The following is a 23,070-nucleotide window of genomic DNA, read 5'->3' as shown; positions in this document are numbered from 1 at the left end:
GTGGTCTGCTATTCCCATGTCTTTCAGAATTTGCCACAGTTTATTGTGATCCACACAGTCAAAGGCTTTGGCATAGTCAATAAAGCAGAAATAGATGTTTTTCTGGAACTCTCTTGCTTTTTCGATGATCCAGAGAATGCTGGCAATTTGATCTCTGATTCCTCTGCCTTTTATAAAACCAGCTTGAACATCTGGAAGTTCATGGTTCACGTATTGCTGAAGCCTGGCTTGGAGAATTTTGAGCATTACTTTACTAGCGTATGAGATGAGTACAATTGTGCAGTAGTTTGAGCATTCTTTGGCATTGCCTTTCTTTGGGATTGGAATGAAAACTGACCTTTTCCAGTCCTGTGGCCACTGCTGCGTTTTCCAAATTTGCTGGCATATTGAGTGCAACACTTTCACAGCATCATCTTTCAGGATTTGAAAGAGCTCAACTGGAATTCCATCACGTCCACTAGCTTTGTTTGTAGTGATGCTGTTGTGTTAATTTCTGATGTACAGCAAAGTGTTTTATATATATATATATATATGCATATATATGTTATATATGTGTATACATATATGTTATATACATGTTACATATATGTTATATATGTATGTATATATATTCTTTTTCGTATTCTTTTCCATTGTGGTTTATTATAGGATATTGAATATAGTTCCCATTGTGATACAGTATGACCTTGTTTATCCATCCTATATCTAGTAGTTTATGCCTGCTAATCTCTAACTCCATCTCTCCCACCTCTATTAGTTCTATTGTGATGTCAGCTCCAGGATCCTGATCTTGGCTCTCACAGTATGTTGCATCTTCCCAGATTCCTAGACTTGGAGCTCTGCCAACATCCACGTGTGACCATTCTCTAGAGTTCCATGATTCTTCTAATATGGCAAGACTTCTACTTTCATGTATTCTCAAACTCTCCCTATGCTGAAGTGTTCCTGCGTGTTCCAGACTTTTTTTGTCTCTCACATACTCAATTTCACTTGAAATTCATCCCACTTTAGTATATAGACAGATATGTTGTGCATTGACTCACTAGCATAGTTTTTCTACCACCAGGTAAGCAAGATTATCATGCACTTAAGCTAGCATTACCATACAGCTTTCCTTAAATTTATATCTTTAAAAATGATGTTGTGTGTGTTAGAACTGTGTAATAGAAGGCCATTTGTAATCTGGTGTATACTGATTATACAGTAAATACACTGATTAGGGAAGACAGAGACCTTGGTTCACACCCCAGTTCTGGGGTTAACTGCCTATGAGACCTCTGGATATTTCTTTCTCCTTGTCTCTCGACATATAAATTAGAAGGGCTATATTAAATAGCCTATAAGTTCCTTTCCAACTCAGATTTTTTCTTTCTATAAATACAATAACACGTATAGGTAGTCCCATAGATTTTGTTATTAAAAAATGCTATTTTTCTTCTAATGGTGCACCATGGATACAGGGAAATGACTACTGGTAATCAAAGGTAGCATGCTGTTTCCTTCTATATTGCAATCATGATAAATTAAAAAGTTAATTTTAACTGGAGTAAAAACTGTTTGTTTTTTTATGACAAAAAAAAAAAAAAACACTAGTGCTAGCTTCTCAATATTCAAACAAACTGATATTGAGACCTGCTGCTTTGTTGAGATTTAACTAGTCAATTTCCGCAGAAATGGAGAGATCTAAATAAAGGGGGGGTGCTGATTAAAATAAAAGGAAATAAAGGATGAGAATGGTTGAAGATTAAATTGACAAAATTATTTTTTAGATGCTTTACCCCACGCCACTGTATCCTTTGGGTGTTAAGCAATACTATCAAAGGTGTTGCTATAACAACACTAATTAATTATAGTAGGCTTTTATGCATTGTAGCTTAGAGCCAGTTCATGAGTTTTTTATTATATGTCACGCAAAATGTGGCAAAAATGCTTATGCTGAAGTGTCTAGAGATAGAAGGTGATATGCAAGTCACCACTTAGTAACTGCTTTAACCTATGCCTGGGCTAAGTTATGTGCATAATATCCTTTTGGTTGTAAGCATATGGCAGGGCCATCAGAGTTAATGAAGCTTAGAGTGTACATGGACCGTGGACATTCTTTGAAGTCAAAGGAAAATTGTGATAAAGGACAGATTTGTGAAACCCGGATTACCACTAGTACTGAATTAGAGGGCTGAAAAAAATCATGTCTGTCAATGTGCTTATGACAATTATTCCCAGGGATTCTAAAATGACTATAGCAACCATCTGACAGTGAGATGAAATCCAATGTAAGCAATAAAGAATCTGTGATATATACGTACTAGGAAGATGTCCAAGACAGTAAATAAAACTAGAGTACCCATATGTATGTGTATTACCTTTGGATGTTGCGAAAATGTCGTTGTCATTGTCTTAGTTACTGAATTCATCTCTTCTTTCCCTTGCCCCAAATACAGCATTTTTCCAAAGCTTCTTACAGTAATTGCTACAGTGAAATGCCAATGCACTAAAATCCAAGTTCTTTATCTTGGGGATATATTATTATCCCCAAGCTATTACAAATTCTGAAGAAAGCTTAAAAAGAACTATTCACTTCAAAATCATTAAAACTCTTGAGCTAAATTAATTTCTAAAAGATGTCTATTTGTCCTTTAGGTGGAGAGAGTTGGTGAAATGGGATAGCAGATCTTTAAGCAATTTACTAGGTGAGGAGAAATTTGAACCCTCAGCTATGATTAAAAAGACAACAGTAACAGCAGCAAAAACAAAAATAAACCATCTTGTAGTGTGGGTTGCAGAGAAGCAGACATTTGGAAGGCAAGGTGGATGCTCCCCATTTAGCTGTGTCGAACCTGATTGTCATGTCCCTGCATCCGGCCGCCAGCTGTGAAAGGGACTGCCAGCAAATCTGATTCCCCTGCAGACATAGCAGCAGCTGTAATGCCACCTGTGTAAGGAGGTGAGTCTGAGAGTCGAGAGAATTACACTGACCTCAGGCTAGTTTTGTCTTTCTCTAATTTCTGCACCACTGTCAGATTTGAAAAAGAAAATCACCACCTTCTGATATTGTCTCATCAGACCCCTCAGTGCTCTGGAGGGCACTGGGTAGCAATCAGAAGCATATGAATACCAAGCAGCACATCAGTGAGAAGGACATGAGCTCTTTGGTATTTTTAGATAAATTTAAATTAGACGACAGATACAGAATAGACTCAAGAAGAGAGGTGCTAACAAGGAATGAAAGTGACTAAGTCTCTAATGGTGGAGTTCATCATCATTTAACCTTAGGGAATCTGTGATTATTAGTCAAGAGTTCCCGGGAAAAGTCTGTTTTAAGCCAACAAAGGAAGGACAACAAGTAATTTGTTTTCTTGATGTGAAATAGGAGATTGCTGCAGGACTTTAAGGAATTAGAATAGAATATTTGGAACAAGAATAATATATATACAAATACAGGAAGGAGTCTACATAGGCTAATATTAACTTAAAAGAGAATCAAGAAAGTTAAATGAGTTTGTGATGATGAAATAATACATGGAAGCAATATTGTAATAAACATTTTCAAGATTAGCTAATAGAAAGATTAATAGGGAAAGGGAAATGAAAATAAAAAGTGTCATTTTAACACTACAAGAATAATTATACAGTCATTATTGCAGCCAAATTCCCACTGGTTTCAGTGGGGGCTTTGGAGAGAACTAGAAGACATATGCTTCAGTAGCGTACCTAGAATTGCAAAGTTTATTTAAGGGATAAATGTAGAAAAATCTAGGAGGTAATAATTGATAGATTTTTTAAAAAAATACGCCATGCCTGTATTTTTTAGAAAGGAACCTTTTAAAAGAACTGATACAGAGATCTTATTTCACAATTGGCATGTTTAAGCTGAGTACATTTGTATGTATCACTAACTTTTATCAATTCATCAGGAGTCTGGGTCTCTCAGCACAATCCCTCCATCCATCTTTGCTGTGAAACTGGAAATGGATTTGTTTAAATTATTGGGCTTTTAATTTGCCACATTTTGTCTCCTGTCTGAGAAGCCTGTTTATTTTCAGGCAGCTGCATATGTTGGCGTGATTGATGAGAGCCGCCACAGTCAAGCAAGCAGCCCTGGGCGGCCAGTTTACCCTTCCCTGCTAGGGTTTCAGCTGCCAGTTGCCCCCATTCTGTGACAGCTTCTCCTTCTCCTCACCTTGTCATCAAGCCAAGATTGTACACTGTGGGAGTACAGGTAAGCATCTGCCTCCATAATCATTGCCAACAGCTCTCCATTATCAACTGCCAGGGGTGCTTCAAAGCAATGTGGAGCTCTTTCTCTTGACACGGAGACCAAGTGTTTTTATATCTAAAAAAAAAAAAAAAAACCTCTGCCTTAGCTGACCGGGGAACTTCACATTTAAGTTGTATTTAATTGCATCACACATCACTATAATATTAAAAAGCAGGTCAGATCATCCCCAATCCTACCCCCACCCCCTGCAGGTATTCCAGATTACTCTATGCAAAGACTTGTCAGTCTAGATAGAATTTTTTTCTGATTAATACATTTCCATATACTCAAAAAATTAAAGGAATTTGTCAAATATTTTTACCCCAGCATAGTGTAAATTAAATTTACCTATGAATGTAAATTGTCCTGTAACATCTGTCTTTCTGTTTGAACAGCAACAATATGTGTGGATCAAAACCAAATGAGAAAGAGAACTTGTTAGCATAAAGCAGCATTAAAGTGAATTCCGCTGTTTTGGTTTTTAACTGACTGATAATAAACATTTTGTTGTTAAAGGATCTGTTATTATAATGCAATATTTATTGTAGCAAAGGAAATGGCAGCCCATTCCAGTATTCTTTCCTGGGAAATCCCATTGACAGAGGAGCCTGGTGGGCTACAGTCCATGGGGTTGCATAGAGGGCGCACAACTGAGCAACTAAACACCAACAATATTTATTGAGAGTCTGATAATCTAGAAACTTCATGGACTATCATTATAACTCTCCCTTCTAAAAGGAACTAAATTTCTATAGTAATATATGTTATCAAATTTATTTATGCATGTGACTTTTTATATGAAGAATATGGTATATAGTTTTGACAAAAATATATGTTTATCACAATAACAATGATTTGCTTCAAGGCAGTTAAAGAGGAAATGTTATACATTGGTTACTAAGATCCAAGACTTTCACGGAAATAATTCCACTCAAATCCAGGGTTGGTACATACCAGCTGCAAGACGCTCTTGGATGAGTTATTTAACTTCATGGAACATAAGTTTTCTTATTTTCAGCTGATGATGAGGAAATTTACCTTTTCTGGCTGTTCTGAGAACTGAATATGAAAATATGTGTAAAGCTCTTAGTCTATGTATGACACATGGTTATTAAAGAAGTGACTGAAAGACATAAGACTCATTACTAATCGGTTCTGAGACAGTCATGATCCACACTCTAGGAGGCTTGTAGCAGTTCAAGTTGACTAAATGCCTGTACATAAAAGCTATAGCATATAAATAGAGTGGTGGAGGACAGCAGTTTTTTTCTGTTAATTTTTGTCCTGATATATAATTGCTTAACCCAATTTAGCAAGTCAGAGAAACTAGTTTGATTTGTTCCCTCTATAAAGACAATATTCAAGGTCTGTTCAAGCTTCTGTTTATGTAATGACTCACTTTGGTGATCTTGATACATAGTTAGGATCATTACTTTCCTAATGTCTACTTTTCTTATGTGTAAAATGACCCAACTACTTTTACAGATTACACCTGCTGTTCCCAAGCTTCATCTCCCCTGTCTTGAGAAACTATCAGAACACTCTCTGTTTGTGGAATTGTTCATGGATTTAGCCAATTATAATATTTTTCCTCATAAATGATCATTTTGAATAAATTATTCAACACAACTTATTCTCAGTTTCTTGATAAGTAACAGTAGGCTAATGGGCATCAGTGAAATAATCCATAGAAAGCATTTGGCATAGAGCTTCATTCATTGCTTGTTTACAATTATTATTATTATTATTATTGTCACTATAATTGCTTTCTTATATTAAAGTTCAACTGAAATTGGAAAATTGGCCTTGTAATGTTAGGTTAATGTGAAAAATTACATTTTAAGTCAATTTGGGTTTAAAAAGTTATTGGTTGCCAGATCATTAATAAAAGCTTGAAGTGAAGAACCTTTATATAATCTGGCTCATGTTTCTCTCACCCTGAATCCCAAAAGATAGACAACTGTATTTGTACAGACAACTGTATAGATAGAAAGACAACTGCACAGATAAAGCCCCACCAGGGGCTACAGTTCCCTTCATTTATCTGTATTTTTTTTCGGGGAAATACCTACTAGGATGAGCATGTGATCACAATTAACAGCAAAGAGTAAAAGATGCTCTAATGGTAAGAAAATCATCCGTTTCCTTCTTTTTTTATTCTGGTCACAAATTATTGTCATGACTATGATTACTAGTCACATTGGTTTAGAAGTAGTCCATCAACAATATCATAAAAAAACAGCATACAGGTCACAAATAATATAATCTCATTTTAACTCAAGCTCCGATGTTAGCAGAATACTTAAGAAGTGACAGAGACCAAAGGAACATGGATGGATACAAAATGACTAGGTTACTTTGCATCATAACCTCAAGGTGGACAGGTCTTTGAATACTCACAGCAGGAAGCTGCGCCAGTATCCAGCAGGATAACAAATGGGTGTCACACATGAGTGGGATGGCAGAAGGACAGTATTCAGACAATATTTGCTGTCAATTTTTAACCTAGTAAGATAAGCACTGAAGCAATATAAATGTCAGAGATTCTTAGGTTAACACAGAAGAATATGTGAAATTTTTTTGTAAGTAAAAAATGACTGAGAAAGACTGGAACAGTTGATGCAATAAAGCATGAAAAAGGCAGATGGACTAAAGGATGAGGTGGAAATATTTTGCCTTTTATTTTCAATTGACAAGATAAAATTATTCATTTCGTAAGCCCAATTATCTACAAAACATGTATATTTCCCCAACACTGGAATATATCTTTTTCCCCATGGACTTTAAGACAGAGATTATCATAATGTTATATATAACACAGTAATATGATCATTATTATCCATTGTCCTTCAGGAGAAAAATGAAATTAATGCATGAAAAATAGCCGTGCTGTGCTGTGCTTAGTCGCTCAGTTGTGTCTGACTCTTTGTGACCCTATGAACTGCAGCCTGCCAGGCTCCCTGTCCATGGGGATTCTCTGAGCAAGAATACTGAAGTGGGTTGCCATACCCTTCTTGAAAAATAGCTATTATCATAAAAATGTAATAAATGCTGGTCAGCAATGAGTCAACATATGAGAATTTAATTCTTAAATAATTTGGTGATTTGGGGTCAGTGACTTAATTTCCTGTGTTCTTCAATTTCCATATAAGGTAAATTGTGTTAAGTATAATATTATTCTTCATATCCTATTATGGGTTAATGATTGTTTTTATTAAATGTCATCAATCTATATTAAAACATATTTTCTTATATCAACTCACAATATAATTTTTATTTTAGGCATGAAATTGCAATTGTACCTATAGTGTGTTGTTGAAAAAGATTATATGTGCATCCCAATAGGGTTTCAAGGACAGAGAATGTATTAATAAATTACCTTTCATGAGCAATGGGGGTAGAGTGAAATATCAGCTGTTTCTGAGCCAAATAATCAAATAACTAACTTATTTTCCTGGCACAATCTTATGTGATGTGTGTTAGTCATTCAGTTGTGTCTGACTTTTTCGACTCTGTGGGCTGTAGCCTGCCAGTCTCCTCTGTCCATGGAATTCTCCAGGCAAGAATACTGAAGTAAGTTGCAATTTCCTTCTCCAGAGGATCTTCTCGACTCAGGGATCAAACACATTGTCTCCTGCCTTGCAGGCAGATTCTTTACCAGTGAGCCATCAGGGAAGCCCAAACATGTGGGCAATTGTGATAGCTTATGTGATAGCTTATGTATTGTGACAGCTTATGTGATAGCTGTTTGCATTTATTCTTTTTTTTTTTTTTTAATTAGTCCTATTCTGTGACTCATTTGAAAAGACCCTGAAGTTGGGAAAGATTGAAGGCAGGAGGAGAAGGGAACGACAGAGGATGAGATGGTTGGATGGCATCACCAACTCAATGGACATGAGTTTGGGTAAATTCCGGGAGTTGGTGATGGACAGGGAGGCCTGGTTCATGGGGTCACAAAGAGTCGAACACGACTGAGCGAATGAACTGAACTGATTCTGTGACAGTTATAACTGACTGCGCTCAGCTCATTTCTTATCTTATTAAATTGGAGCTTAATCCTATGAACAGATTGCACTGAGAAGAAACTGACAGTATTAACCTATTACTAACTTTAAGCTTTCTTGTTCCATTTAGATAGACTGACCACCTTTGTTGGAGGAAATTAGCCTTGCTTTGCTTGAAAACACTGATAATCTCTCCTGATGCAAACACTTGCAAGAGAGTAGAAATTCTTCTTAAGACCCCAAGAAATCACCCCTTATTTCTTCTTGACCCATAAACAGTCAGATATCAACACGAATGTAAGGAAATAGCTCCAGGGAGAATTCTCTAAACCTCTTCAGAGTGATACATTATCTCTAACTTCCATTGCCTTCACTATTCAAAAATGCTCCTCACTTAGAAAGGAGGGCCATGTAGAAGCATGCAAATATTCATGGAAAATACTGTCCAACAGTTTATTACAAAGAACAGCAAGGACACACTGGTAACTGGTTACAATTTTGCCCAGTGTACCTAATTAATCATCATCTCCCAAGCTAGGTATACTCTTGCAGTTGTATACTTGCTGTACTATCTTTCTTGGCTGAAACACTTTTTCCACTGTCATCTGTGGACACATGTAATGCAGTAACGTGGTATTCTACACAACTTTGCTTCTAGCCAAGGGAATTATTTCACAGAAGTATAGCAATGGCTTAAAGAAATGGAATTAACTGGTTTTACCATAAAACCCATATCCAGATAAATTTGCCCTAATAGATAGTTGGGATGGCTTGATGAAGACTTGGTTATAGCACAGTTTAGGAGATGACAGTGCTTCCCAGGTGGCACTAGCAGTGAGGAATCTGCAAGCAGGAGACATAAGAGACACAGGTTCGATCCCTGGGTTGGGAAGATCCCCTGGAGGAGAAAATGGCAATCCACTCCAGTGTTCTTGCCTGGAGAATGCCATGGACAGGGGAGCCTGGTGGCTACAGTCCATAGGGTCACAAAGAGTTGGACATGACTGAGAAACTAACATACACACACACACACACACACACACACACACACACACAGGAGATAATACTCTGAAAGGATGGTTTCCTGTCTTACAGTTTGTAATACATGTTTTTCAGCAGAAAGTTTTATAAATATATAGTGTTTCCATCCATAACTAGTATATCTTGGTTCTGGAATTAAGGGATGGAAGTGGGAGTAGCTTTTTTCATCACTATACCTAAGAATCCATTCATAGAACTTTTGATCCTTATTTGACAGCTTTTTTTTTCTCTGTTGGTTTGAAAACTTTTCCAAGAAAAGTTCAGTTTCCAAGCTTCCAAGGAAGTTTCCACAAACTGACAATGTTTCACTGAATTTGAAGATAAGACTACCACTGGTCTTTGTGGTTTTCTTACCTCAGTCACTAAATGAACAGACAGGAAGGAGTTATTTTACTCAATATTGAGAAGATAAATTGGCAAATGAGTATATGAGTTACCTAGGAATTTTTCTAGGATATTTGTTAACACTCCCATGCCTAATCATAAAGAGCAACCACAAAATGCAGGATATTTCAGGACTCAGCTCTTCAGAAGGAAAATTTGGAGGCATTTCACCAGGCAAAGCACACCAGCTTAGATTATTGCTGAGAATGAGTTAAATAGAAAAAAGCAGTAAAAGGAATACAGTTATGATACCAACTATGACTTTATGCTCAGTTACGTTAAAGATGAATAACTTTGTATAATTGCCTGTGTATATATGTATGGCTTAAATCATCAGCTCTTCACAGCAAAATTCAGGCTTCAACTAAAGAAAGCAGGGGAAAATACTAGACCAGTCAGGTACAACCTAAATCAAATCCCCTATGAATATACAGCAGAAGTGAAAAATTCAAGAGACTGGATCTAGTAAACAGAGTGATTGAAGAACTATGGACAGAGATATTGTACAGGACACAATGAACAAAGTCACCCCAAAGAAAAAGGAATGCAAGAAGGCAAAGTGGCTTTCTGAGTAGGTTTTATAAATAACTGAGAAAAGAAGAGAAGTGAAAAGGAAGGGAGAAAGGGAAAGGTATACCCAGACTTCCATAGAATAGCAAAGAGAAAGAAGGCCTTCTTCAATGAACAGTGCAAAGAAATAGAGGGAAACAATAGAAAGGGAAAGACTAGAGATGTCTTTAAGATAATTGGAAATATCAAAGGAATATTTGACCTGAAGATGGGCACAATAAAGGACAGCTATGGTACAGACTTAATAGAAGCAGAGGAGATCAAGAGGCGATGGCAAGAATACACAGAATTGTACACTGTAAAATATATATGTATCTTAATGACCTGGATAACCACAATGGTGTGGCCAGTCACCCAGAGCCAGACATTCTGGAGTGTGAAATCATATGGGCCTTAGGAAGAACTTCTGTCAATAAAGCTAGTGGAGGTGATGGAATTCCAGCAGAGCTACTTAAAATCCTAAAAGATGATGCTATTAAAGTGTTTCACTCAATATGTCAGCAAATTTGGAAAACCCAGCAGTGCCCACAGGACTGGAAAATGTCAATCTTTATCCCAGTTCCCAAGAAGGGAAGTACTAAAGAATATTCAAAGTACTAGATAATTGCACTCATCTCCCACACTAGTCAGGTTATGCTCAAAATCCTTCAAGCCAGGATTCAGCCTTACATGAACTGAGAACTTCCAGATGTTCAAGCTGGGTTTAAAAAAAGCATAGGAACCAAGACATAATTGCCAACAGATTCTGGATGATAGAGAAAGCAAAGGAATTCCAGAAAAACATCTGCCTCTGTTTCATTGACTACACTAAAGCCTTTGGCTGTGTGACTCATAATGAACTGTGGAAAACTCTTAAAGAGATGGGAATACCAGACCATCTTACCTGTCTCTTGGGAAACCTGTTAGAACCTTATATGGAACAAGTGACTGGTTCAAAATTGAGAAAGAAGTACAACAAAGCTATTTATTATTACCCTGTTAACTTATATGCAGAAAATCATGTGAAATGCCAAGGCAGATGAGTTTCAAGGTGAAGTCAAGATTGCCAGGAGAAGTATCAACAACCTCAGATATGCAGACAAAATCACTTTAATGTCAGAAAGCAAAGAGAACTAAAGAACTTCTTGAAGAACTTCTTAAAAAGCCAAATTAAAATTTAAATTAAAGAAAAAAAAAAACAAAACTAAGATCATGGCATTTGGTCCCATCACTTCATGGCAAATAGAAAGGGAAAAGGTGGAAAGGGTGATGGAATTCCTCTTGTTAGGCTCTGAAATCAGTGTGGATTGTGACTTCAGCCATGAAATTTAGATGACTGCTTCTTGGAAGGGAAGCTATAGCAATCCTAGATAGCATATTAAAAAGCAAATACATCAATTTGCCAAGCTAGTCCATATAGTCAAGGCTATGGTCTTTTCATTACTAATGTATGGACCATAAAGAAGACTGAGTGCCAAAGAATTGATGTATTTGAGCTGTGGCTGGAGAAGATGCTTGAGAGTCCCTTGGACAGCAAGATCAAACCAGTCAGTCCTAAAGGAAACCAACTCTGAATACTCATTGGATAGACTGATGCTGAAGCTGAAGCTCCAATGCTTTGGCCACCTGATGTGAAGGTCCAACTCATTAGAAAAGACCCTGATGCTGGGAAAGACTGAAGGCAGAAGGAGAAAAGGGGGACAGAGGATGAGATGGTTGGATGGCATCGTCGATGCAATGGACACGAACTTGGGAAAACTCCAGGAGATGGTGTGGAACAGCAAGACCTGATGTGCTACAGTCCGTGGGGTCACAAAGAGTGGAACGTGACTTGGAACTGAACAACAACAATGTATGTAAATATATTTTTATATATTATTTATGTTCTTCATTTATCTCCTTCCTTTATTATTTTACATACATACAATTGGATATTAAAATTACTCTTTAAAGAAGAGAATATTCAGTCTTCTCATTTTGGGGAAGAGATTAGAACTCCATTTGTATAAATGATAGCAAATGATATGCTTTGCTTAGTGGGAACAAGAGTGATTTTATTATGTTGAAATTCAAATATGAATATGTGTACATAAAGAAGCTAAATAGCAAACACGGTGGACTATAACAGTTATCAAATTATTACCTCTGTGTTCCACATTCCCTTTCCTTTGACCTGTTGTTTGATAATTAAGTTGTACCCTGTGTATAGTCGGGCCATTCAAGATGGCTGTACTCTTGCTCTGTCTTCACTCCCTGCTTGACCACTGCCTGCTTTATCTACACCCTACTCACTTGACTGACTTTCCTACATACTTGCCCCAGGCTCCAGCTAATGATTGTTCTCAACAGGGCAGTGAGAACTAACCTCTGTTAGTTTCGCTGATAACCAATGAACCAACTGACATAAAGTCCTCCTAAAACTTGCAGTGTCCCCCTCTCCCAGGAGTAAAGAGTGCCGCCATGCCCTGCTATTCATTGCACAAGGTAGGGTATTGTTCCAAGACCTTGCTTCAGACATGCCAGACCTCCTGTCCATTGGTGTCCTTTTTGCTGACTCTGGGCTTTTTCCTTCAGTTCTTGAAGCTGAGCAAGCAAAGGGGCCTATAGGCCTGTAAGATGCAGCCCAACACCTGTAAAAAATGTGATGTTATATGTTGTCAATGGAGGGAACTGGAGAACAAAGCAGCAGTAGGAACTACTCTTCTTGTCTTCAGTCAGTTCAATTCAGTCACTCAGTCGTGTCTGAGTCTTTGTGACCCCATGGACTGCAACATGCCAAGCCTCCCTGCCCATCACCAACTGGAGTTTACTCAAACTCATGTCCATTGAGTCGATGATACCATCCAACTACCTTATTCTCTGCCTTCCCCTTCTCCTCCCACCTTCAATCTTTCCCAGCATCAGGGGCTTATCAAATGAGTCAGCTCTTCACATCAGGTGGCCAAAGTATTGGAGTTTCAGCTTCAGCATCAGTTCTTCCAATGAATGTTCAGGACTGATCTCCTTTAGGATGGACTGATTAGATCTCCTTGCAGTCTAAGGGATTCTCAAGAGTCTTCTCCAACACTACAGTTCAAAAGCATGAATTCATTGGCACTCAGCTTTCTTTATAGTCTTAACTCTCACATCCATACATGACCACTGGAAAAACTGTAACATTGACTAGATGGACCTTTGTTGGCAAAGTAATGTGTCTGCTTTTTATTATGCTGTCTAGATTGGTCATTAGAGAAGGCAATAGCAACCCACTCCAGTACTCTTGCCTGGAAAATCCCATGGGTGGAGGAGCCTGGTAGGCTGCAGTCCGTGGGGTTGTGAAGAGTTGGACACGACTGAGCAACTTCACTTTAACTTTTCACTTTCATGCATTGGAGAAGGAAAAGGCAACTCACTCCAGTGTTCTTGCCTGCAGCATCCCAGGGATGGGGGAGCCTGTTGTGCTGCCATCCATGGGGTCACACAGAGTCAGACACTACAGAAGCGACTTAGCAGCAGCAGCAGGTTGGTCATAGCTTTTCTTCCAAGGAGCAAGCATCTTTTAATTTCATGGCTTTAGTCACCATCTGCAGTGATTTTAGAGCCCCCCAAAATAAAGTCTGACACTGTTTCCACTGTTTCCCTATCTACTTCCCGTGAAGTGATGGGACCAGATGCCATGATCTTCATTTTCTGAATGTTGAGTTGAAGCCAACTTTTTCACTCTACTCTTTCACTTTCATCAAGAGGCTTTTGAGTTCCTCTTCACTTTCTGCCATAAGAGTGGTGTCATCTGCATATCTAAGGTTATTGATATTTCTCTCAGCAATCTTTATTCTAGCTTGTGCTTCTTCCAGCCCAGCATTTCTCATGATGTACTCTGAATATAAGTTAAATAAGCAGGGTGACAATATACAGCCTTGACATACTCCTTTTCCTATTTGGAACCAGTCTGGTGTTCCATGTCCAGTTCTAACTGTCGCTTCCTGACCTGCATATAGACTTTTCAAGGCAGATCAGGTGGTCTGGTATTCTCATCTCTTTCAGAATTTTTCACAGTTCATTGTGATACACAAAGTCAAAGGCTTTACCATAGTCAACAAAACATAAATAGATGTTTTTCTGGAACTCTCTTGTTTTTTTGATGATCCAACAGATTTTGACAATTTGGTTTTTAGTTCCTCTGCTTTTTCTAAATCCAGCTTGAACATCTGGCAATTAGTGGTTCATGTACTGTTGAAGCCTGGCTTGGAAAATTTTGAGCATTACTTTACTAGAATGTTAGATGAGTGCAATTGTGCGGTAGTTTGAGCATTCTTTGGCATTGCCTTTCTTTGGGATTGGAATGAAAACTGACCTTTTCCACTTCTGTGGCCACTGCTGAGTTTTCCAAATTTGCTGGCATATTGAGTGCAGCACTTTCACAGCATCATCTTTCAGGATTTGGAATAGCTCAACTGGAATTGCATCACCTCCACTAGCTTTGTTCGTAGTGATGCTTTCCAAGGCCCACCTGGCTTCGTATTCCAGGATGTCTGGCTCTAGGCGAGTCATCACACCATTCCTGGTCCTGGTGTGTTGCTTTTCCCTCCTATGTCATATCCACCAACAAAAGTCTGAGCTCCTTATTGAGTTTCCCTAGCACTCCAGCAATTCTTCCTTTTGACCTGCTCTTACATTTCTGTCCTGGAGTTCTGTACTTTACAGAGGTTTAATCACACCCTAACATATGATCTACATCCATGTTTTTGATTCTTAGTCCTAGAGGAAGTAGAAACTTTGTATATAGGCTATTCCTGTATTCCTTAGAGGTCTTTTATTTACTTTATTAGGCTTTCTTTTTGTGGATGACAAGAATTTGTGTTGGTTGTTTAGTCACTAAGTTATGTCTGACTCTTTGTGACCCCATGTACTATAACCCAGCAGGCTCCTCTGTCTTTGGGATTTTCCAGTCAAGAATAGTTAAGTAGGGTGCCATTTCTTTCTCTAGCGGATCCTTCTGATCCAGGGATCGAACCCACATATCTTGCATTGACAGGTGAATTCTTAACCGCAAAGACACCAGGGAAGCTCCTGACAATGTTTTATAAGGAAGTAATTCTTTAAATTCAGTTTTTAAAATTACTGGTGCAATTATTGTCTCCTTACTTATTGCTCATTATACTTATTCTTAAGGAACAGATTATATAAAAAATCTTAAATTAACAATTAAACATATTATTATCAATTCTATTATATAAGCTGTTTCTCCAATAGTCAAGACCCCACTTTATTTCCCAATTTATCTATGACTAATTTTCAATTAAACTAATCTGGTCATGAATGCTATGTCAGTTAATTCTCTTAGATTAATTTATTTCAAGTTTGGTCACATTATACATATACATGTGAAAATTTTGTTCTTTTTTAGAACATAATGAATTTTCATTAATTGTTTTTGACTTATTATAATACCTGAATCATTTATTTCAATCAGTATAGTTTTGAGAAAAATGGTGTTATTGATTTTTCCCTATATTCATTGGGAATTAGTATATTGTTTTGCTTACAGATATACAAGTTCTATTGTTTTCTTTTTCATATAAATGTATGAAAACTGTCTTGTTGTTGTGCTTAAATCAACAACAACAATATATTCAATAAAACCAAGGAAACATCTTAATTCTTTTTTCCCATATGTGTATATAGCTAAATTTTTAAAAGCATTATTGCTTAAAATAAATTCCACATGGATCAATCATTTTAAAATAAAACCATAGAAATATCAAGGCAAAATCAGTGTTCTTATAAGTCAAACATAATTGTATTCCAGAAATCATAAAAGAAATATTAATACATTTAACAGCTTTTAAAATGTTATATAAACTGATCATAGGCAAGATCCTTGAAGGAATAAACAGAAAAAAAAAAGACTTTTAACTTACAAGACAACCCCACGACTAATACTCTATTCTAATATATACAAATACCTTACAAATCACTAAGAAAAATACAAAAAAAAAAGCTTAAAATAGGAAAACATCAGTCCTAAAAATACACACAAATTGATTATAAATGTTAATATATGAAAAATTGCTTAGATTCACTAATAATTAGATAAATGTAAGTTTAAAATAAGAACATTTTTTATTTTGGAAAAAAAAACTAATTCTTTGTATTACATAGTTTAAATTTGTAAAAAATGAGATTTGTCTTATTTAACTAGATAATACAGAGGACAGCTTTTCAACTATTATTAATTATAAATGTGAATACTCTTGCAGCAACAAATATTCACTGAGGAATTTAGCCTATAATTTTGCTTCTAAATAGGAAGATATATTAATAAAAATCTTGAAATATTATTGATAAAAGAGAAAATTTCATCTCAAACACACGTCTATAATCATTCATTTCATTATGTTATCTCTCATATTTAATTTTTTTATGTGCTTCTTCTATCAAACACATTATCTGGGATTTATATAACAGTGTTGTATAATATCTATTCTTTCCAAAATGGTAACCACTGGCCAAATATGCCTATTGAACACTCTACATGTGGCTACTGCTACTGAGGAACTTTTAAGTTTTAAATTGATTTAATATTAGTTAATGTGTATTTAAATGTAAAAAAGCCACATGTGGCTTAGGAAATCTTATTGGGCGGTGCAGTTTGAGACAAGTTTTGTTTCCTTTCTTAGATATATAAATTAGCCACCAATATATGTTAAAATAATGTCTCAAATATGTTCCACCTGAGCTTTTTCTTTTTATACTGATGGTTTCCTTTCAGTTTTTCACCTGTTTTGCTGCACCGTCTTTCCACGGGAACCCATGTCATTGCACCTGACCCAAAGGACAGATAAGATGTTTACAAAACGTAGATCTTAGTTTGTTATTTCTGTGTTTCAAGCATTCATCTCTTTAAAGCCATCAATATTTTGGCCCAAGATTCTCTCTCTAGCCTCATGCTCCTGAAACATTATCAAACTATCAGATTATTTCCAGACATATCAGTCCACTAAAATTGTCTTCTTAAAAATCACCTTTATTTCTATGTCTCCATGACTTTGCACATTCTAATGCTTTGTTTCCGCCCCCCCGCCTCTGGGATGCTTTCTTCCACACAATTTTACTTATATATCTCCAATTCTTTTCTTTCTTTCTTTCCTTTTTTTTTTTTTTTTTTAAGAGTAAGCTCATTCTTACCTGTAAATGTCCCTGGTTCTACAAGAAAAACTGTTAGTGATCTCTCTGCATTACGTCCAGTCATTAGCCCAGTGATATATAGTAAATTAACAAATAAGTATAGTCATAACTGAAAGCTCAGTAGTGCATACAGGAACTCACAATACAGGACACATTTCTTCAGTGTTGAGAACTACCTGGGAGAAAACCTCTGAAAACTGACAAGAATTGCTGAAAATTAAGAAAGGTTTCAAATTTTATTGCTTGAGTTGTTTATTTGGGTACTTTATTTTCACTGCCTGTTTACAATTACTTTGACAATAACAATGTTGGGAGATAGATTTTAACTAGAGGTGATTGCAACTGCCTAGGAATAATGAGGGGCTTCCCTAGTGGCTCAGATGGTAAAGAGTCTGCCTGAAATGTGGTAGACCTGGGTTCAGTCCCTGGGTTGGAAAGATTCCCTGGAGAAGGGAATGGCTACCCCACTCCAGTGGGATTCTGGAGAATCCCATGGACAGAGGACCTGTACAGTCCACAGGGTCACGATGAGTTGGACATGGCTGAGCAACTAACCCTCACAAGGACATAAGGAATGGAGTATCATTCTTCCCCTTACCTGCCTTTGAGTAGTACCTTTGTACTTTTTTTTCCCCCATTAATAGTAAGCTGGAGGGGATTGGGGGCAGGAGGAGAAGGGGACGACAGAGGATGAGATGGCTGGATGGCATCACTGACTCGATGGATGTGAGTCTCAGTGAACTCCGGGAGTTGGTGATGGACAAGGAGGCCTGGCGTGCTGGGATTCATGGGGTCGCAAAGAGTCGGACACGACTGAGTGACTGATCTGATCTGATAGTAAGCTGACATTGGTGAGTCCAGGAAAATTATCTTCTCTCACGTCTCATCTCGAGGACAGATAATAAGTGCCACTCACTATGAGCATATCCCAAAGACAAACCCAAGACTACCTACATGTCTTTGTGAAACCATCTTTTAATCATTATGACTAAATATTTTTTCTTTGCCTTGCAAGTCTGTGTTAATTAAGAAAACCAGCCCTGTGTGAATCCCCACAGAATATAAGGCATGTCTGGTATGTTATCCTGCACTCTTTTTTCCAGTCAAGTAGTTCAAACTTTGTCCTGTTTTTGGTTGCTAATTTTTCTGTCACCCCAACCTCACCATTATTTTTCCTGTCATAGTAGGATTCACTGGTTTGATCTCCTTGCAGGCCAAAGGACTCTCAAGAGTCTTCTCCAGCACCACAGTTTGAAAACATCAATTCTTTGGCACTCAGTCTTTATACGGTCTTTTTACTCAGTCTCACATCCATACATGACTCCTAGAAAAACCATAGCTTTGACTAGATGGACCTTTGTTAGCTTTGACTAGATGGACCTTCTGTCTCTGCTTTCTAATATGCTGTCTAGGTTGGTCATAACTTTTCTTCCAAGGAACAAGCATCTTTTAATGTCATGGCCACAGGCACCATCTGCAGTGATTTTGGAGCCTAAGTAAATGAAGTCTGTCACTGTTTCCATTGTTTACCCATCTATTTGCATGAAGTGATGGGACCAGATGCCAATAATATTTAATATAATTAAAACAAAGTAATATTGATAAACTACATTTATTGCATATTTACCATGTTCAAAACACTATTCTAAGCATTTATTTTAACCCATATGATTTGATGTTCAAAGTGGTTATTGATAACTTACTCAAAAGAGTTTTGAAGAGTCTTGTTAAGTAAGGGCTGATTTTATTACAGATAAAAATTTTACTATACAAAACTTTATTTATAATTTCTATTTATACATTATTTATATATATTATGTAATATAAATTATACAAAGATTATAATATGTTTATCATATATGTTCTTAATATATATAATATAATATGTATAAAGATTATGAGTGAAACTGAACTCTGAGTGGACTCACCCTAGGGTAACCCCCAATGTGTCAAATTCTTGTATAAGCTCATCCCCTTGAGGGTGGATGGAAATTTTGACTTGCTTCTGACAAGCAGAGTATAACAAAGGGAATGGTATGTCACTGCCATGATTAAATTACAATGCACATATGAAACTCCATCTTGCCAGATTGTCTAAGGGTTATTCTCCTGCTGACCTCAGAGAACTAAACAGAGATGTGAAAATGCTGATGGAAATTCCCTCCTGGCAGGGAAGTGCAGGCAGTTTCTTGGACATGGTGATGACCGACAGCCACAACCAGTGAAAACTGGGGCCTTGGTTCCATAATCATAAGGAAGTACATTCTGCTAACCATGTGAATGAGCTTGGAAGAAAATACTTCCAGAATCCATCCTCCACATGAGAAAGCAACTGATACCGTTTTGCATCTTTGTGAGTTCTGAACAGAATACTTGAACAAGCTGTGCTTGGACTCCTAACCTATGGAAACTGCTAGATAATGAATAGGTGTTTTAAGCCACTACATTTCTGGCAACTTGCTGCACAAAATACTAGTATGAGTACTATGTCAAGAGTAAATAAATAAATAAATTTTGACATTTTTGCAGTCTTCAGTAAGCTGAATGATTTTCTTTTATAAATTCTCAAATATATGTTATCACAATTTTTAAGTTGACTAATAATTTTGAAATATTTAGGTTGTTGATGAACTTTGCTTAAATAAACAGAACCGTTTCTATCACTTTTTTCCAATATTAAATAACTGTATATTGAAAAAATCTCCTCTACCCAGATTTCAATTTACAGTCCCTTTATAAGTGTGTGATTGAAGTGCAAGAAAATTCTCAACTTTATGTGCTCCAATACATTCCATTTAACAGAACATGGGGTAATGTTTATCATTTTTTAATTAAAAAGTGCTAGAGAGATGACATAATGGAAGATGATCAGATCATCCAGAAAGTGACTTTCATGAGACTTTAGTGTCCTATTGATAACTTGCTATTTTTCCCTTACCTAGTAGAGATTTATTATTAATGTTAAAATTCTGATTTTTTGATGTATTCTGAATAACATAACCTACATACTTGATATAAAATAGAAATGATCTCCCCTCCCTAATAATGCATAATCTGCCATTAGAAGCAACTTAGTCACTTGATGAAATTAAATATCAATTAATACAACATTTCTGTATTGTATAAAATGATCAATTTAAAAAATTTTACAAATGTGTTATATACCTATTTGCATTTTTGATCTATTATACTCAGTGAGAATCTCATCTTTGCTGAGCTTTCTGTTCATGCCTATTTTACAAATTTTCCTTGTTATCTCAATATCTTGAGTCATAAAAGTGTGCATAATGGGAATAATTGCTCTTAAGCTTACATACCCTTCGTTTCACAGTGTATTTAAAAGACTCAGTCTAAAGAGTGACTACTTTTTTTTTTTCTATGAAGTAACTACCAATTCAACAAGGTGTTTATTGGTGGCAACAGAGTCCATTAGCATAATCCCCCAGGACCTGCACTGCTATGCTGAAAAATTCTGCATTGGAAGACCATCCCAGGCAATAAAAATATAATCTCTTTTCAGAGTCATTACCCTCAGCAATTAAAGCTGTTAAAAGTAGAAAACACTCATATTTTCAAGTTTTTTCACCAGATGATGAGGTTTTAAAAAATAGGGCGTAAATAAGAAGGTGACAGTTGAATTTTTTACTCACTTAACAAATAAATTTCTAGACTGATTTGTACATTTAAGAGTAACTCTAATATAAATTTTTCAATTTTAAAATGCTTGTTTTATAATAGCTACATTCTGTTACCAAGGCACATGCCTAAATTCTAAAGACTCATTTAGTTTGAAATTATAAAATACAAATTAAAATTATTCTGCTAATACTAGCAAATAAAATGATATAACTGCAGAATTTCTGACAGGTAGATTTCAAGGGAAAATATTTTAGGGTCAAAGAATGAACCTAAACCATATGAAAGCTCTTTAGCATACAAAGGGGATATAAAAGTTAAGTGTATATATATATATTAGAATAACAATTTTGCTTGGGGCTGGTGCACTGGGACCAGAAGGAGGGTATGGGGAGGGAGGAGGGAGGAGGGTTCAGGATGGGGAACACAGGTATACCTGTGGCAGATTCATTTCGGTATTTGGCAAAACTAATACAATATTGTAAAGTTTAAAAATAAAATAAAATTTAAAAAAATATAAAGCAAATTTCATAGTTTTTTGAGATGAGAAATTGATAAATATACCAACATGATGCGAGGTTTGAAAATACCTCATTAGTTCAGTTCAGTTGAGTTCAGTCGCTCAGTCATGTCCAACTCTTTGCAACCCCATGAATCGCAGCACACCAGGCCTCCCTGTCCATCAACATCTCCCGGAGTTCACTGAGACTCATGTCCATCGAGTCAGTGATGCCATCCAGCCATCTCATCCTCTGTCCTCCCCTTCTCCTCCTGCCCCCAATCCCTCCAAGCATCAGAGTCTTTTCCAATGAGTCAACTCTTCACATGAGGTGGCCAAAGTACTGGAGTTTCAGCTTTAGCATCATTCCTTCCAAAGAAATCCCAGGGCTGATCTCCTTCAGAATGGACTGGTTGGATGTCCTTGCAGTCCAAGGGACTCTCAAGAGTCTTCTCCAACACCACAGTTCAAAAGCATCAATTCTTCGGCACTCAGCCTTCTTCACAGTCCAACTCTCACATCCATACATGATCACTGGAAAAACCATAGCCTTGACTAGACGGACCTTTGTTGGCAAAGTAATGTCTCTGCTTTTCAATATACTATCTAAGTTGGTCACAACTTTCATTCCAAGGAGTAAGCATCTTTTAATTTCATGGCTGCAGTCACCATCTGCAGTAATTTTGCAGCCCCAAAAAATAAAGTCTGACACTGTTTCAACTTTTTCCCCATCTATTTCCCACGAAGTGATGGGACCAGATGCCATGATCTTCGTGTTCTGAATGTTGAGCTTTAAGCCAACTTTTTCACTCTCCACTGTCACTTTCATCAAGAGGCTTTTGAGTTCCTCTTCACTTCCTACCATAAGGGTGGTGTCATCTGCATATCTGAGGTTATTGATATTTCTCCCAGCAATCTTGATTCCAGCTTGTGTTTCTTCCAGTCCAGCGTTTCTCATGATGTACTCTGCGTATAAGTTAAATAAACAGGGTGACAATATACAGCCTTGATGTACTCCTTTTCCTATTTGGAACCAGTCTGTTGTTCCATGTCCAGTTCTAACTGTTGCTTCCTGACCTGCATACAAATTTCTCAAGAGGCAGATCAGGTGGTCTGGTATTCCCATCTCTTTCAGAATTTTCCACAGTTTATTGTGATCCACACAGTCAAAGGCTTTGGCATACTCAATAAAGCAGAAATAGATGTTTTTCTGGAACTCTTTTGCTTTTTCCATGATCCAGCAGATGTTGGCAATTTGATCTCTGGTTCATCTGCCTTTTCTAAAACCAGCTTGAACACTGGAAGTTCATGGTTCACGTATTGCTGAAGCCTGGCTTGGAGAATTTTGAGCATTACTTTACTAGCGTGTGAGATGAGTGCAATTGTATGATAGTTTGAACATTCTCTGGCATTGCCTTTCTTTAGGATTGGAATGAAAACTCACCTTTTCCACTCCTGTGGCCACTGCTGAGTTTTCCAAATTTGCTGGCATATTGAGTGCAGCACTTTCACAGCATCATCTTTCAGGGTTTGAA

At 36.9% G+C, this 23,070-nt stretch overlaps 1 long non-coding RNA gene across 2 annotated transcripts in view; it reads left to right on the top strand.

Annotated features, from left to right (window-relative positions):
• The window catches only part of LOC133258153 (uncharacterized), a 148,398-nt gene that overhangs the window by 110,852 nt on the left and 14,476 nt on the right, over positions 1-23,070 (top strand). For both annotated transcript variants that reach the window (XR_009739832.1, XR_009739833.1), the window contains exon 4: positions 4,041-4,216. This is a non-coding gene — a long non-coding RNA (uncharacterized LOC133258153). The remainder of the gene's footprint in view (positions 1-4,040; positions 4,217-23,070) is intronic.

Source organism: Bos javanicus, chromosome 12 (genome assembly GCF_032452875.1).
Source record: "Bos javanicus breed banteng chromosome 12, ARS-OSU_banteng_1.0, whole genome shotgun sequence".
NCBI classification, from domain to species: Eukaryota; Metazoa; Chordata; class Mammalia; order Artiodactyla; family Bovidae; genus Bos; species Bos javanicus.
The sequence above is the reverse complement of the archived record's forward strand: the minus strand, read 5'-3'. Positions and strand labels throughout refer to the sequence as shown.